Consider the following 14391-nt stretch of genomic DNA (forward strand, 5'->3'; position numbering starts at 1 on the left):
TCATAGTGAAAACCCTACTTGTCAGTGTGTTTTATATGTCTCACTGGGACCCTGCTAGCCACGGCCCCGGTGCTCATAGGTTGTGGCCTGTATGTGTATCCCTGTGTAGTGCCTAACTGTGTCACTGAGGCTCTGCTTATCAGAACCTCAGTGCCTGTGCTCTCTCTATCTTTAAAATTGTCATTATAGGCTACTGACCATTTTCACCAATTCTAATTGGCACACTGGAACACCCTTATAAGTCCCTAGTATATGGTACCTAGGTACCCAGGGTATTGGGGTTCCAGGAGATCCCTATGGGCTGCAGCATTTATTTTGCCACCCATAGGGAGCTCAGACAATTCTTACACAGGATAGCCACTGCAGCCTGAGTAAAATAACGTCCACGTTATTTCACAGCCATTTTTCAATGCACTTAAGTAACTTTTAAGTCACCTATATGTCTAACCCTCATTTGGTGAAGGTTAGGTGCAAAGTTACTAAGTGTGAGGGCACCCTGGCACTAGCCAAGGTGCCCCCACATAGTTCAGGTCAATTTCCCCAGACTTTGTGAGTGCGGGGACACCATTACACGGGTGCACTACATATGAGTCAATACCTTTATGTAGCTTCACAATGGTAACTCCGAATATGGCCATGTAACATGTCTAAGATCATGGAATTGTCCCCCCATGCCAAATCTGGTATTGGGGTGCCAATCCCATGCATCCCCGGGCCTCCAGTATGGACCCCGGGTACTGCCAAACCAACTCTCTGGGGTTTTCACTGCAGCTACCACTGCTGCCAACCCACGAACAGGCTTCTGCCCTCCTGGGGTCTGGGCAGCCCAGTCCCAGGAAGGCAGAACAAAGGATTTCCTCTGAGAGAGGGTGTTACACCCTCTCCCTTTGGAAATAGGTATTAAGGGCCTGAGAGGAGTAGCCTCTCCAGACCTCTGGAAATGCTTTGAAGGGCACAGATGGTGCACTCCTTCCATAAACCAGTCTACACCGGTTCAGGGAACACCCAGCCCTGCTCTGGCGTGAAACTGGACAAAGGAAAGGGGAGTGACCACTCCCCTGTCCATCACCACCCCAGTGGTGGTGCCCAGAGGTCCTCCAGTGTGTCCCAGACCTCTGCCACCTTGAATCCAGAGGTGTGAGGGCACAATGGAGGCCTCTGAGTGGCCAGTGCCAGCAGGTGACGTCAGAGACCCTTCCTGATAGGTGTTTACCTGACTAGGGGCCAATCCTCCTCTGAGGGCTATTCAGGGTCTCTCCTGTGGACTTTTCCTCAGATAACGAATGCAAGAGCTCACCAGAGTTCCTCTGCATCTCCCTCTTCGACTTCTGCCAAGGATCGACCGCTGACTGCTCCAGGACGCCTGCAAAACTGCAACAAAGTAGCAAGAAGACTACCAGCGACATTGTAGCGCCTAATCCTGCCGGCTTTCTCGACTGTTTCCTGTGGTGCATGCTCTGGGGGCTGTCTGCCTTCACCCTGCACTGGAAGCCAAGAAGAAATCTCCCGTGGGTCGACGGAATCTTCTCCCTGCTAATGCAGACACCAAACTTCTGCTTCACCAGTCCTCTGGTTCCCCCCTCATCATGACGAGCGTGGTCCCTGGAACACAGGTGCTGGATCCAAGTGACCCTGACAGTCCAGTGGTCCATCCATCCAAATTTGGAGGAGGCAAGTCCTTGCCTCCTCTCGGCAGACAGTAATCCTGTGTACTGCATGAACTGCAGCTGCTAGGGCTTCTGTGCTTTTTTGCAAGGAATCCTTCGTGCACAGCACAGCCCAGGTCCCCAGCACTCCGTCCTGCATTGCTGAACTCACTGAGTTGACCACCGGTTTCGTGGGACCCTCCTTTGTAGTGTTGAGACGACTGCTGTGCTCAGTTTTCTTGAACCCGTGTTCAAGTACTTCTGCCAGTGCTGCCTTCTTCTGCGTGGGCTCTCTGTGTTGTTAAGGGCCCCCTCTGCATCCTCTTTCAAGTGCCAACCTCCTTGTCTTTCCTGGGCCCGGGCAGCACCCTTTTATTCAATCGTGACCTTTGCAGCTAGCAAGGCTTGTTTGCGGTCTTTCTCCAAAGAAACAACTCTGCATCCTCCAGCATGCCATGGGACATCTTCTGTGCAAAGGAGAAGTTCCTGGCACCTTCCGTTGTTGCAGAATCTTCAGCTTCTTCCACCCAGAGGCAGCCATTTTGCACCTTCATCGGGGTTTAGTGGGCTCCTGCCCCCCCTGGACCTCAGGTCCAGGAATCCATCTTCAGTGCTTTGCAGTCAGTTGTGGTCTTTGCAGAATCTTCTATCACAACTTTAGTGTGTTTCTGGGGAAGTAGGGTCACTTTACTCCTAATTTTCAGGGTCCTGGGTTGGGGTATCTTAGACACCCTTAGTGTTTTGATTTCTGACACTCCCAGAGACCCTCTACACACTACACTAGGCCAGGGGTCCCTAAGTGGTTCGCATTCCACTTTCTTAGTATATGGTTTGTGTTGCCCCTCGGCCTATTGCATCCTTTTGTATTCTACAGTGTTTGTACTACTTTTCTAACTGTTTACTTACCTGATTTTGGTTTGTGTGTATATTTGGTGTATTTTACTTACCTCCTAAGGGAGTATATCCTCTGAGATATTTTTGGCACATTGTCACTAAAATAAAGTACCATTATTTTTAGTAACTCTGAGTATTGTGATTCTTATGATATAGTGCTATATGATATAAGTGGTATAGTAGGAGCTTTGCATGTCTCCTAGTTCAGCCTAAGCGGCTCTGCTATAGCTACCTCTATCAGCCTAAGCTGCTAGAACACTACTAATCTACTAATAAGGGATACCTGGACCTGGCACAAGGTGTGAGTACCATCAGGTACCCACTATAAGCCAGGCCAGCCTCCTACAAATGTACCTTCCCTCGTAGGTCGTACCACCACTTCCTGATGTCATCCCTTGTTCTTGGGTGCTGTCTCATGGTGTTGACCCTGTCCACGCTTCTCCACCATAGCTCCATCTTCCTAGCAATGGACATTTGCTGCACCTGTGATCCGAATAGCTGTCGTTCTACCTGGATGATTTCCTCCACCATTACCCTTATCGCCTCCTCAGAGAACCTGGGGTGTCGTTGCGGGGCCATGGGTGTGTTGTGAGTGGTGTGGATGAGGGTGTGTGGGGTGCTGTGTTGGGGTGTGTGATGTAGGGTGTGTGGATGGTGTGTAGGTGATGGTGGTGTGTGTCTGTGATCTTGTCTGTGGTTTGCTATCTCACTGGAGGCACTTGTTTGTAATGGTAAAGGGTTGTGGGTAATGTAGGTTTGTGTTTTATAGTGGTGTGTGGGTGTGGGTATGGTGTGTGTATGTGTGTCAGTTGTGTGTAGTTTGAAGTGTCCAATGTGGTGCTGTATTGTTTGTGTGTGTGTATTTTGAGCACAACAGTATGTATCGCCTATGGTTTAGCGTCATTGAATGTCCGCTGCAGTGATTCGTGGGTCATAATGCTGTGGGTGCAGTTCTGTTGGCGTACCGGTGTGGGTTTTGCTACCACCAGTTTATCACTGACCTTTGGGCTGGTGGACTTGTGTGTGTGGCTGTATAGTGACGGATTGCTATGGCAGTGGTATGTAGGCGGCAGTGAGCATGGAGGTAAGTGGGATTTACCGCCAATGTCATAATGAGGGACATAATGTGGAAGTGAATCTTTTTTGTAGCTCCAGCTTAGGTTGTTGGTGACATGCCAGACATGGCTGACACAGACAGATGTATAGGTCCATGCTCATCACCAGATGCTGATGTTGCTATACATTTAGATGTGTCCATGCAATTGATTGTCCTTACATTGTTCATGACAGTTGATATGATGCTTTCCACACAGTATGCACTCACACATCCCAACTGAGTGACATGAGTGACATGGTTGCATGGCATGGTGAGAGATCGTTTTGTACATATGTGATGGTATTGTGCCCAATTTGTGCACATAGCACTTGTATCCTGGCAATTTGTTGGTGTTCATCTTCAGTCCAGCTACAGAACTTCTTGCACTGTACTATGCCTCTAAGAAGGGGAACTCTACACAGTACTATGGGCCTCCAGCAGATACAGGGTCCATACAACTAGACTTACACACAAGTTGGCTAGCAGGTACACATTCACATTAGTATCAGGGTTGTAGGTGTTCTTCTTTGCTTTCAGGATAGAAGTTGTGAATGTGGTCCTACAAAAGCTGCTGCCTCAGAAGCATGGTTAGTGATGTCTGTGTGTAGCATTACACTTCACACTTGTGAAATAGGAGTTATTTTACATACCATTATACATTTGTACAGTTACATGCCACCTGCCCATGGGTTATGATTTGGCATCTAGCACTTAGGGTCTCACTTACGAGGCCCATGGCACACAGCGGCGTGGAAATAGCCTTGCTGTGCTGCCCCATAGGGAAAGGGCTGAAATGAAATGAATCTACAAGACATGGAACCTTTCTATTCTCTACCCCTGCAGTGGCACAAAAATTGCTGCCTATAGCCAATGCAGGCAGCCTTGCACCATGGTGCAAGGGTGCCTGCATTATGAGGATGATTGTTTTTGTGCAGTAAGGGACACCTTCCGGCTCAAAAACCATCATAAGAGGATAATACAGGGAACAATAAAGATATTTCTCTCCCGTTGTGTTACTCTTACACCATTGTGATGTAGTGTAAAATTCTCAGCATTCCCAGACTAGTAAATCTGGGAATGCATGATATACCTTCGGCTACCATGGGTGTTGCATGGGTACACCCCAAGGAACACCAATGGAACGCCCTTTTCACATAGTGTTATGCGTGAAAGGTATTCAAATTAACAAGGCCATGAAAAGCCACGCATGGTGGCTTTGCATGGCCTTGTAAATATTGTACGAAAGTACCATCTTTCTTGGCATGTTACCCCCAATTGAACATGTATGTCAGTATGTTTTTGCCTGTCTCACTGGGATCCTGCTAACCAGGACCCCAGTGCTCATAGTTTGTGGCCTAAAAGTGTATTCCTGTGTAGTGCTTAACTGTGTCACTGAGGCACTGCTTATCAAAACCTCAGTGCTAATGCTCTCTCTGCCTTTAAATTTGTCACTATAGGCTAGTGACTACATTTACCAATTTCAATTGAAACGCCAGCACAGTACCCACCCAGCGGGCCCATACCTCTGTCCCCAGGACACGTCAATCAGCAGTGTGTCCACCATTACAGGGACCCCAGGCCACCCCACAAATACAGGACAATCAGGGACCTGGGGTCAGTGGCAGTGGGCACACGGTTCAGGGGACAGAGGCACAGGACAACAGGGAAGCTGGGAGGACTGCTGTGCATCAGAGGGAGGACAGGCCCAGGGAACCGACTCTCCAGGAGGCACACACCGACATCCTGGGAGCATACCACCGTTCCCAGGAGACGATGGTCCATATACTGGAAAAATTGCAGGAGACCCAGCGGCTGCAGGAGAGACAGTACCTGTGGATCAGGGAGGACTTGAAGTCCATTAACACCACCCTGGTCACCATTGCAGGGGTGCTGGCAGACATGGCCAACACCATGATGGAGGCAGTGGCACACCACCGGGCCCCTGACACTAGCCAAACCGATGAACAGCCTTCCACCTCCGCTGCCGCTAGTGGACAGGAGGCCCAGCCACAGGAACAACAGGCCACCAGTACCCCATTCCCTGCAGAAGGAGAACCACCACGCAAATGGTCCCTGCGATCCAGGCAAAAGCCAGAGAACATTGCCAATACCCCCACCAGGAAATAAGACTCTCCTGAATGTCACCCTTTTTCCTAATCTGTCACCCTGTGCACCTTGAACTGCCATTGCTCCCCTTCCTGTGCCCCCTTGGACAATGCTCCTGTGATTCAAATAGACTGGACTCTATCCTGGACTTTCCTCCATCATCACCCCAGCCCATTGCACACACCCCCTAATTATCAGCACTTAAATAAACACCATTTGAATAAATACAAGTATGGAGTCTGTCAAATCATTTAACCATGTATTCGTTTAACACGCTTTAAACACTGCAATATCACTGTACAGTAATGTATACAAAGGAATAACGTATAGTTGGCTGCAGTCAACACACCAGGAGCGATAGTGGGGCACAAATATGGGGTACAGTAAGTGGCCATAGAAGTGGGAAAATCAGCCTGCCAGTGAAAGTCAAATACAAAACTGTCAATGTAAAGTGTAATTACAGTGTCTTACCTGTGTGTCATTGGAAGTACTGTCTTATTATAGCACTTCTGTTGTTCTCATCCTCTGCCTCCTCATTGTCACTGTCCACAGGGTCCACTGCTGCCATACGCCCATCTCCAGCCTCATCTTCCTGCAGAAAAGGCACTTGGCGAACTAAGGCAAGGTTGTGCAACTTACAGCATGCCACGATGATCTGACACACCTTCTTGGGTGAGTAGTACAGGGATCCACCTGTTAGATGGAGGCAACGAAACCTGCTCTTCAGGAGGCCGAAAGTCCTTTCTATTATTCTTCTTGTTCGCCCATGTGCCTCATTGTAACATTCCTCTGCCCTTGTCCTGGGATTCCACACAGGGATCAGTGGCCATGAGAGGTTGGGGTAACCAGAGTCACCTGCAAATATAGAGGGACAACTGTTAGACACATACTAACTCTTAGGGCCCACACCATCCCCATAGACAACCACCCCTGGGTGGGAACCAGGGCTCACCTCTTAGTCACACCCGGTGCCTCTGGAGTTGAGCCATCACATATGGGATGCTGCTATTCCTCAGGATAAAGGCATCATGCACAGACCCAGGGTACTTTGCATTTACATGGGAGATGTACTGGACCGCCAGGCACAATATCTGCACATTCATGGAGTGAAAGCTCTTTCGATTTCTGAACACCTGTTCATTTCTCCATGGGGGGGGACAAATGCAATATGTGTACCATCAATGGCCCCAATAATGTTGGGGATATGTCCCATAGCAGAGAAATCAGCTTTCAGTATGGTCAAATCCTCCACCTGGGGGAAACAAATGTAGCTGCGCATGTGTTTAATCAGGGCAGACAATACTCTGGTCAGCACTCTTGAGAACATTTGCTGAGTCATTCCTGCTGCCAAGCCCACTGTCACTTGGAAGGATCCACTTGCCAGGAAATGGAGCACAGATAGGACTTGCACAAGAGGGGGGATCCCGGTGGGATGACGGATAGCAGATATCAGGTCAGGTTCCAATTGGGCACACAGCTCTGTGATTGTAGCCCTTTCCAGTCTATAGGTGAGGATAATGTGCCTGTCCTCCATTGCTGCCAAGTCCGCTAGGGGCCTGTACACGGGGTGATGTCTCCATCTCCTATTCATCTGCAGTGGTTGCAATCTAGGGGGCAAGTGGTGAGTAGCTGGTAAGTATTCCATATTTCCAAACACTACACTGCATTGCATGTTGTGACTGTAACACAATATTGTTGTATAGGCCGAAATGGTGCCTATGTGTACTGTGATGCAGTTAGGTGCCATGGCCTGCCTCCCCCCTGAAATGGCGTCCGCCTGTCCTGTATGGAGGGACATGTGGAAATGAGGTAATTCCACTGACGTTGTGCGCCGTTGCGGGAGGCGGTCAAAAACCGCTGTGCAAATCTCCATTGGATCCCATTGGACCCTATGGGTTACAGTGGCCAATGGTGATCTATGCCGGTGGTGACGGTACGCACTGCTGCGGACGTGACCGCCATTTCCTATCTGTTCACCCACTTGCTACCTGACCTTCAACAGGAGAGGACCTACACTGCAAGTGCTGCTGTGACCTGTGTCTGGAACCGACCGTGGCTCGTGTCACTGGGGAAAGGGCCCCTACCTTCATCGCTGTGGAGTTGGAGAGACTGGTGGATGGGGTCCTACCCCAGTACCGAATGCTGTATGGGCCTCCAGACCTACAGGTGAGTACACTGTGAGCATGATGAATGGGGCATGAATGCATGGGGTGCTGTATGTGAGGGATTGGGTTAAGGGGGTTTGGGGTAAGGGCCCTGGGCAGCATGCTGCATGTATGGTGGGCTATGTCTGTGCGTGAGGGGATGTGAGAGCTATGGTGGGCCATGAGTGTAACAGGCAGGACGGTCTGACTGACACCTTTTCCTATGTGTATTTCTCTGCAGGTCAGCGCCCATCAAAAAAAGGGTATATGGAGTGCCATCGCCAGGGACGTGCAGACCCTGGGGGTCTACGGCAGGCAGAGCACCCACTGTCACAAACAGTGGGAGGACCTGAGACGCTGGGCACAGAAGACGGCGGAGGCCCAGCTGGGGATGGCCTCCCAACGAGGAAGGGGTGCCCATCAAACCCTGACCCCTGGCGGTGGCCTAACCAGAGCTAGATGGGTGCTTGGGGGCATCACAGCAGCCACAAGGGGGTGAGTACAGTGCCCCAATATACTACTTGCGCGTGGTGGGGTGGCATCTGGGTGGGGGATGTGGGCCAGTGGGCAGCCAGTGCAAGGTAGGGCCCATGTTGAGCAGGGTCAACCTCCTCCAAACAAGCTAGTAGGCCTCCACTACTGGGAAGGGGTCTGTGTGTTTCAAGTATGCTGCAATTGGCGTTAGGTATCCCTGTCCATGGGCTAGTGACTAGCATTGTGACTGGTAGTGCGTTGCCTAGTGCGTAGGGCTGTTCCCTGTGTGTGAGTGTGTTGTGTACACCAACGGTGGTGTTGTTGCCGCCATTGACCATGGGTATCCTTTGTCTCGTCCCCCCCTTTTTGTTTTGTCACTCTGTCCTTATGTGCATTACCATCATCTGGCGGAGGAGCAAAGGCACTGGCGACAGGGAGAGCTGCATCCCACAGGGCCCAGGAGGCCGAATCCACTGACGGTGAGGGCACCGGTCGGACGGAGGGCGAAGGGAGCACCACGGTGGGGGGGACAGTTTTGACAGTGATACCTCCTCCGATGGAAGCTCCCTGGTGGTGGCGGACACCTCTGTGCCCACCCCAACTACAGGTACAGCTGCCACCCCCGTACCAGCAGTGCCCTCCCAGTAGCCCCTCAGCGAGTTGCCTGTGCCCGCTCACCCATGAGGGTGGGCATCTCCTTTGCCCCAGACACCTCAGGCCCTGCCCCAGTTAGCCCTGCTGCCCTGAGTGAGGAGGCTATTGCCCTCCTGTGATCCATCTCTGTTGGGCAGTCAACCATTGTGAATGCCATCCAGGGGCTTTCAGCCCATTTGCAACAAACAAATGCATTCCTGGAGGGCACGCACTCTGGCATGGCAGCCCAACAGAGATCAATCTAGGCTCTGGCCTCCTCCCTGATGGCAGCCATTGTCCCTGTTTCTAGCCTCCCCCTCCAACCACCTCTGCCCAATCCCATTCCTCTCAACCCCAACCTATCCCAAGCCCACAGGCAGACCAGCATGCACTGAAAACAACACACAGGAGTGGTTCAGGTAAACACAAGCCCCACACATCATCACACAGGCACTCACACAAACACCATCCAGATGCAGACATACTAACATCCACTGCCTCCACTGTGTCTCCCTCCTCCTTGTCGTCCACTTCCCTCCCAGTAGCGTCTACACTCACACCTGCATGCACTACATCCTCATCCACTACCACCATTACGCCTTTCACTACACGCCCCTCAATGGCAGTCACCACCCACAATTCCATGCACACGTCCCCTGTGTCCTCTTCCACTGTGTCTGTGCCCCCTCTTCCCAAGGTACACAAACGCAAGCACTCAGACTCCCAACAACCATCCACCTCACAACAGCATCCAGCCCATGCACCTACGCCCATACACAGCAGAAACCTCCTACAACCACTTCCTCTTCCTCCAATCCCAAATCTTCACCCTTTTCCCGCCCCAATGTCCCTAAGAAGCATTTCCTCTCCACCATTGGCCTCTTCTCTAAGCCTCCTCCCCCTGTCTTTCACGTCAGGCCAGGGTGAAGAAAACCCAGGCAAGCACCTCAGCCAACCAGTCCAGGGGCACAGTAGTGTTGACAGCTACTGCAGGTGGGAGAGGATCCCGTGCACCAGGCAGCAACACTGACAGGGTGCCTCTACCAGGTGCATCACGAAGGTCAAGGAGGCACCACCAGCTGCAACTAGGAAGGGCAAGGAGGCACCACCAGCTGAAGCTGTGAAGGGAAAGGAGGCACCACCAGCTGCAGGTGTGAAGGGCAAGGAGGCACCACCAGCTGCAGGTGTGAAGAGCAAGGGGCAATCCCTGGCTGCTGAAAGGCACAGCAAGGAGGCTGCACCAGCAGGCAGGAAGGACAGGAGGCCTGGTGTTGGGACTCATTCGGAGCCCCCACCACCAACCATGGTGGTTCAGCCTTCTGTGGCTGCAAAGGAAGGGCTGGAGCATCCCCCCCACCACTGCTAGCACCGCCACCAGCACCACTGCCAGCTTCCCAAGTGGGCAGTCGTCCGAGGCTGCAGGGGAAGGGCTGGAGCCTCCCCCCACCACTGCCAGCACGCCACCAGCACCACTGCCAGCAGCAGCCCCAGTGGGCAGCTGTCCGAGGCTGCAGGGGATGGGCTGGAGCCTTCCCCAACTACTGAGAGCACCTACACCAGCACCGCCATCAGCACCACCACCAGCACCACTGCCAGCAGCAGCAGTCCCAGTGGGCAGCCGTCCAAGGCTGCAGGGGATGGGCTGGAGCCTCCCTCACCACTATCAGCAACGATACCACTACCGCCACTGCCACCACTGAGCAGACATCACCGCCGGTGGACAGTGTGTAGTCCTGCCTCCATGGGCTGTTGTGGTCCTGGCCCCTGCAAATCCAGTGGGTCTGACACCCAGGTGAGAGACTGTGACTTTTCACTCCCCAAGATCTGCATCACAGGGCACAATGCCATCTCCAGAACCAGTGGAGAAGGCATCCACTCACCCCATCCTTCCCAGGATGGAGCACACTGGGCACAAGGCCCCCTCCAGAACCACTGGAAAAGCCATCCACTCACCCCATCCTTCCCAGGATGAAGCACACTTCAAACAATGCCCCCTCCAGAACCAGTGGAAGAAGCCATCCACTCACCCCATCCTTCCCAGAATGACACACACTGGGCACAATGCCCTCTCAGAACCAGTGGAGAAGCCATCCACTCACCCCATCCTTCCAAGGATGAAGCACACTGGGCACAAGGCCCCCTCCAGAACCAGTGGAAGAAGCCATCCACTCACCCCTTCCTTCCCAGGATGAAGCACAGTGTGCACAAGGCCCCCTCCAGAACCAGTGGAAGAAGCCATCCACTCACCCCATCCTTCCCAGAATGAAGCACACTGGGCACAAGGCCCCCTCCAGAACCAGTGGAGAAGCCATCCACTAGAGAGACTGTGGCTTTTCACTCCCCAGGACAATGCAATGGGCAAACCACCCACTTGAGAGACTGTGGCCTTGCACTCCCAAGGACCAAGCAGTGGGCAAACCACCCACTAGAGAGGCTGTGGCTTTGCACTCCCCAGGACCATGCAGTGGGCATACCACCCACTTGAGAGACTGTGGCCTTGCACTCCCCAGGACCAAGCAGTGGGCAAAGCACCCACTTGAGAGACTGTGGCTTTGCACTCCCCAGGACCATGCAGTGGGCAAACCACCCACTAGAGAGACTGTGGCTTTGCACTCCCCAGGACCAAGCAGAGGACAAACAACCCACTTGAGAGACTGTGGCCTTGCACTCCCCATGACAGAGCAGAGGGCATGTAGCCCCCTCCAGGACCAGAGGTGTTGTACGATTTTCCGGCTGAGGGGCCCCCCCATTTCCCGTCCCCTGAGTATGTGTATTTTTGACTTGATGCCCCTGCAGTGTTCTTTCCATGTTGTTGCAGGAGAGAGGTGAGGCCTTGGCCTATGTTTTGTAGCCCTGTGGACCACAGACATTGAGGACTGGTCAGTGTCCCTCCAATTGTAAAAGTGGTATATACGTTTTTAATTTAATGCACTTATTCATGTTCTTGAATCATATTACACTCACTTTCTTCCAATCATTTTGTCCTTGCATTATTCCTGAGGGGTATGAGGTGGATATGCAATGTTGCCGCATCTGTTTGTGTGTATGGTGTTGGAGCGGGGGTGGGGGTGTTGCTTGTTGCATGTGTGTGTCACTCTCTTTTTCCTCCCCCCTCTCTTGTGTGCTAGGCAGCAGTACTCACCGTGGCCGTCTTCGCCAGCATTGCTGCTCATAATGCAGGAAAAGGTAGACAAGCATCAGAAATATGTGCAGCTTGGGCTCCATGGCATCGTTGTTGTTCCCTGAGTCTCCAGAGGTGAGTCCTCTGACTCCTGTGTTCTGTTTCCGCCATGCTTTTTATGTCAGTTGGTACTGCCACGGAAAAGGTGGCGAATAGACCTGTTGTAATACTGTCAGAGGTACATTGACTTCCGCCGTGGTGCTTGTTGCTACCACCGTGGCGGTCGGTGTGTTAAAGTGGCTGTCTGTCTGAGCGGTTTCCGCCTTGGTCATAATTCCATTTTTGTTACAGCAGGCCTGTTGGCTGTATTACCACCGCTTTATCACCGACCACCAGGGTTGTAATGAGCACCTATGTCTCACCACACATGTATTGTGAACAAAAAACATTGAATGTACTTGAGTGATGGGAATCAGCTACTATCTAAATCTGCAGCAGAAATATGATAGTCGGGATTTTGAATGTTATGATGTATCTGCCCATGCACTGCATTTGACATAACATACAGTGAGTTAACAGACCCCTTAAAACAGCAGTACACTGGGATGATTGACATATCATGTGGTCATAATTGTGAGAAGTGCATTATAAACACAATACACATAAAGCACATGGGCATGACATATACATATAAAGTAATCCAAAACAATGACATTGTTCCTTTTATATTACATTTCAGCTAACCAAGGATATGGCATCCAACAGTAGGTTATGACCTTGCTTGGAAACCCACAAACTGAGGCAGAAAAGGTCTACAACCAGGAGTACAGTCACACAAGAAACATCGTTGAGTGGACGTTTTGCCTACTCAAGGGCCAGTTTGGCTGGCTGGATGTTTCGGGCTGGAGATTCTTGTATTCTCCCCTCTTGGTCTGCAAGGTAATATTGGCCTGTGCAATACTGCACAATATTTGTGTCAGGACAAATGTCCCCTGGGAAGAAGAACAGAAAGCACCAAGGGAAGAGGAGGAGAAGGAGCCACCACATCATTCTGACCTCTGGAACACTGCTGCAGGTGCACAGAGATGTGCACACATCATGCAGAACTTCTTTAGTTAAGCACGTAACTGAAAGCATGACTGCCAAAAGTCAATAAATGATTCAATCTAACATGTCATGGATTGTTTGTCACAGTCCCACTTTAAAAAACACACCCACATCAAGGAAACCATAAATAGGCCACAGCAGTTGTCAATCAAGTGTGAACACTGTCATCATCCTCAAAGTACCAGGCTCAATGCACTGATCTCTGAAAAGTGTGGTGTGTAATGAATGTATTGCCTGTCAAACAAACATGTTGAAATGAAAACGCTTATATCCGACAATCAATTATTGGTACAAAAGGAAAACTGTTACATATGAATCACTATTTGATGCATTTGGGTTAAACTGTATGCCAAGGTATGTAAATAGTAGTCATAAACTGCAACAGTGGATCAGTGTGAGATGTGTGTCAACTCAATGGGTGAAAGATTCATGACACTGGTGACAACATCCACATTTTTTGCACTCATAGGTATGACAAATAGTCAGTAAATCACAGAGGGCAGTACACCTGTATATCTAGCACAGTATCTGACAAATCTGTGATCATTTTGCATGTATGTCAATCAATGGCATAGCATGTCTATTACTATTGCCAATATGTCTGAGTACATAAGGACACAGAATGACTTGTATACGTATGTGAGGCCATTAGCTGTAATGACCATATGCCCAATCCACCCCTACTCTCTGTACTGTTGAAAAAGGATGTAGGGCCAGATGTATGAAAAATCCACTTTTCCATTCTCTAACATCGATTTTTAAGAAATCACTATTTCTGAGTCGCAAAATGGTATGTATCATATTTGCAATTCGGTAATAGCGATTTCTTAAAAATCGCAAATGCTATTACCGAATCGCAAATAGTGATTCTGACCCCATTCACACCTATGGGATTGTAGGCCCATATTTGCAAATGTTTTGCATTTCCCAAATGGCGAATTCCTAACTGGAATTCACAATTTGGGAAGTGCAAACCCTAGGGTGCTGGGGGCCTAAGGCCCCCTATACTGCACCCCAAAAAAATAATTTAGGACATGTAAGGCGCACACATGCCAAAGGGGCATGTGTGCGTTACATGTCAATTTTCAAAATGCATTTTTAATACATTTTTAAATTTTGCACATGGTTACCATCAAGTTGTACTTGGTGGTAATTGCGATTCCTTAATGC

Source organism: Pleurodeles waltl, chromosome 6, assembly GCF_031143425.1.
Source record: "Pleurodeles waltl isolate 20211129_DDA chromosome 6, aPleWal1.hap1.20221129, whole genome shotgun sequence".
Taxonomy (NCBI): Eukaryota; Metazoa; Chordata; class Amphibia; order Caudata; family Salamandridae; genus Pleurodeles; species Pleurodeles waltl.